Below are 4,045 nucleotides of genomic sequence, written 5' to 3' on the forward strand. Positions count from 1 at the left end.
GGGAGGGAAGCTCACCTCCAATTATCCGTTCAGAGCACCGCACTACTCGCTGGAGAGCTTTGCAGTTGTAGGCGGTGCTGTTGCCATACCAGGTGGTGATGCATCCAGTGAGGATGCTCTCAATGGCACAGTGATAGAAGGTCCTGAGGATGCGGGGGCTCATGCCGAATCTTTTCAGTCTCCTGAGAAAGAAGAGGCGCTGCTGCGCCTTCTTCACTGTTTTGTTTGTGTGTACTGACCACGTAAGATCCTCAGCCAGATGTACACCAAGGAAGCGGAAGCTGCTCACTCTCTCCACAGCAGCGCCGTTGATGGTGATGGGGGTGTGTACTTCTCTGCACCTCCGGAAGTCCACTATCAACTCCTTTGTCTTTGCGACGTTGAGGGTGAGATGGTTGTCTTGACACCAGTGGGTCAGGGCGCTGACCTCCTCCCTGTAAGCCGTCTCATCACTGTTGGTGATAAGACCCACCACTGTAGTGTCGTCCGCAAACTTCACAATGATGTTGGAGTTGTTAGTGGCCGTGCAGTCGTAGGTGTAGAGTGAGTATAGGAGAGGGCTCAGTACACACCCCTGTGGAGCACCAGTGTTCAGTGTGACGGGGGATGAGGTGATGCTGCCCAGTCTGACCACTTGGCGTCTGTCAGACAGGAAGCTAAGGATCCAGCTGCAGAGGGAGCTGCTCAGTCCTAGATCCTGCAGTTTCCTGTCCAGCTTCGAGGGAACGATGGTATTGAATGCTGAGCTGTAATCTACAAACAGCATTCTCACATACGTGTCTCTCTTCTCCAGGTGTGACAGGGCAGTGTGTAGTGTCAGGGCTATGGCATCATCAGTGGACCTGTTGTGGCGGTATGCGAACTGTAGAGGGTCCAGTGAGTCGGGTAGTGCAGAGCAGATGAAGTCCCTGACCAGCTTCTCGAAGCATTTGCTTACGATGGGGGTCAGGGCTACAGGTCGCCAGTCGTTCAATGAGGAGATGGTGGAGGATTTGGGTACAGGGACGATGGTGGCCATTTTGAAGCAGGCTGGGACTACAGACAGAGAGAGGGAAAGGTTGAAGATGTGCGTGAACACTCCAGCCAGCTGAGCCGCGCATGACTTGAGGACGCGGCCGGGAATCCCGTCGGGACCAGTAGCTTTGCGTGCGTTCACCTTCCTGAAGCACCTCCGCACATCCTCCTCAGATGCACTGACGTCATCCGCGGTGCGCACACTGTCCGGTCTCATGGTGTTCGCTGTGTCGAATCTAGCGTAGAATACGTTTAGATCCTCACACAGAGAGGCCGTGGTCTGCGGTGTGCTGGTTTTCCCTCTAAAGTCTGTGATCGTGTTTAGTCCCTGCCACATACTCCGAGGGTTGTCAAACTGTTGCTCCACCCTGTCCCTGTACTCACGTTTGGCTGCTTTGATCGTCTTCCGGAGTTGGTAATGTGCGTGTTTGTAGTCTGATGTGTTCGCGGAGGCAAAGGCGGTGTTCCGTGCCGCCAGTGCCGCGCGAACATCTCCGTTAATCCAGGGTTTTTGATTTGGGAAGGATTTAACTGTTCTGGATGGGACGACATCTTCCACGCATTTCCTGATAAATCCACAGACTGAGTCTGTGTACTCATCAATGTCCCTAGCAGCCACGTGAAACATTTCCCAGTCCGTGTGATCAAAACAGTCCCGCAGCGCAGACTCCGATTGGTCCGTCCAACAGTGCACCGCCCTCCGGGTTGGAGCTTCCTGTTTCAGCTTCTGCCTGTAGGCGGGCAGGAGCAGGATGGAGCGGTGATCTGATTGGCCGAATGGGGCGCGGGGGAGGGCTTTGTACGCATCCCGGAAAGAGGTGTAGCAGTGGTCGAGTAGCCGATTTCCACGAGTGTTAAAGTGGATGTCTTGGTGGAGTTTGGGTGAGACTTTCTTCAGGTTTCCCTTATTAAAGTCCCCGGTCGTGATAAACGCTGCCTCTGGGTGTGTGGTTTCCTCGCTGCTGATCACGCTGTACAGTTCCCTGAGTGCTCGGTCAGTGTCGGCTTGTGGGGGAATGTAAACAGCCGTAATAATCACTGCTGTAAATTCCCTCGGTAGCCAGAATGGCCGGCACTTAATCATCAGGTACTCCAGGTCCGGTGAGCAGAAGGAATTCACCGGGTGCACGTTCGCATAATCACACCAGCTGTTGTTGATCATGAAACACACACCACCGCCTCTGCTTTTCCCAGTAAGATCCTGTGACCTGTCCGCGCGATGCACGGAGAACCCCGGCAGTTGTATTGCGGAGTCCGGTACCTTGTCGGATAGCCAGGTTTCTGTGAGGCAGATCACGCAGCAGTCCCGCATCTCTCGCTGGAATGAGATCCGTGCCCGAAGCTCGCACAGCTTGTTCTCCAGAGACTGCACATTAGCCAGTAATAAACTGGGTAACGGTGGTCTGTTAGTGCGCCGTCTCAGTCGAACCAGAACGCCAGATCTTCTCCCTTTGCGTCGGCGTTTGCGGCCTCCAGGGCCAGAGAACAAAGGCGTCTCAGGTGAGATGAATGGGGGGTCTGCAAACGGAGCGTCCGTGTTGCAAAACTTGAACTCCGGAAAGTTATAAGAAAGACCGTCTTTTATGTCCAGTAAGGTTTGTCGGTCGTACACAAGGAGACAAGTGCTGCTCGCAAAAAAATGAAGGAAAAGTAAAATTAAACACAGAAAAAAGCTGTTGCTTGGGGGAGCTCGCGACAAGGCTGCCATACTCGGCGCCATCTTGTGATGGTTTGTTAGGGATCATCAAAAATAAGTAATTTATTTTTGGCAAGATCATCATTTTTATAGTGGCGACCCTTCCCATGAGTGATATGGGTAAACATTTCCATCTAGTCAGATCGCCTTCTACTTTCTTTAGAAGTGGGATGTGGTTTAATTTAGTTAAGTCTGAAAGCTTAGGAGAAACATTAATACCTAAATATTTAATATTTCCGGATTGCAGTGGGGCAGAGGAAGAATTATGGAAGGAGCAGTTAATGGGGAGAACTGTAGATTTTGGCCAGTTAATTGAATAATCTGAAACTCTTGAAAACCAGTTTATTAGAGTAATTACCTCAGAGAGGTTGGTTTGTGTGTTTTGCAGAAAAAGCAACACATCATCCGCATAGAGACTGATTTTATGTTCTATGTTCTTACATTTTATGCCCTTAATTGTTGTAGCCTGTCTAAATGCTGCTGCTAGAGGTTCGATAAAAATTGCAAAAAGTGAAGGGGAGAGTGGGCATCCCTGTCTGGTGCCCCTCAGGAGACAGAAACTGGAGGATGTCTGGTCATTTGTTCTGATACGAGCCGTTGGGGAATTGTATAATATTCTTAGCCAGTTTATGAAAGAGTTTCCAAAACCAAATTTGTGTAAAGTTGCGAATAAAAATTTCCAGTTAACTCTGTCAAACGCTTTTTCTGCATCTAGAGATAATATTATGGTTTCGATGTTTTTATCGTATGAGTAGTCTATTAAATTAAGTAATCTACGAGTGTTTGTTGAGGAGTGCCGACCTTTTATGAAACCAGTTTGGTCAGGATGAATTAAGAGGGGGGTTATTTTCTCTAATCTCTTTGAGAGAGCTTTGCAGATTATTTTAAGGTCTACATTTAAAAGAGAAATTGGACGATAGCGTGAGGGAAATAAAGGGTCTTTGCCTGGTTTTAGCAGGAGACTAATGTTGGCAGAATTCATATTTGGTGGAAGTCTGCCATTTTCCTCGATTTCCTGCAACATGCTGTGGAATACTGGTGCCAAAATTGTCCAGAATTCTTTGTAGAATTCTGCAGGGAAGCCGTCTGGACCTGGAGCCTTATTATTGGGCATACTTATCAGGGCTTCCTGGAGTTCACTTGGCGTCAGTGGCGAATCCAGTTCCATTGCTTGACTGTCTAGTAATTTTGGAAGAGTTACATTGTCAAGAAACAGATCAATTTCATTTTTAGATGGGTTTATTTGTGGTGAGTATAAAGTTTCATAGAAATCCCTAAAAATGTTGTTTATTCTTCCAGGATCATATATTGTGTTCCCCGATAAATCTTTAGCAG

The sequence above is a fragment of the Astatotilapia calliptera genome, chromosome 19, assembly GCF_964374335.1.
Source record: "Astatotilapia calliptera chromosome 19, fAstCal68.1, whole genome shotgun sequence".
NCBI classification, from domain to species: domain Eukaryota; kingdom Metazoa; phylum Chordata; class Actinopteri; order Cichliformes; family Cichlidae; genus Astatotilapia; species Astatotilapia calliptera.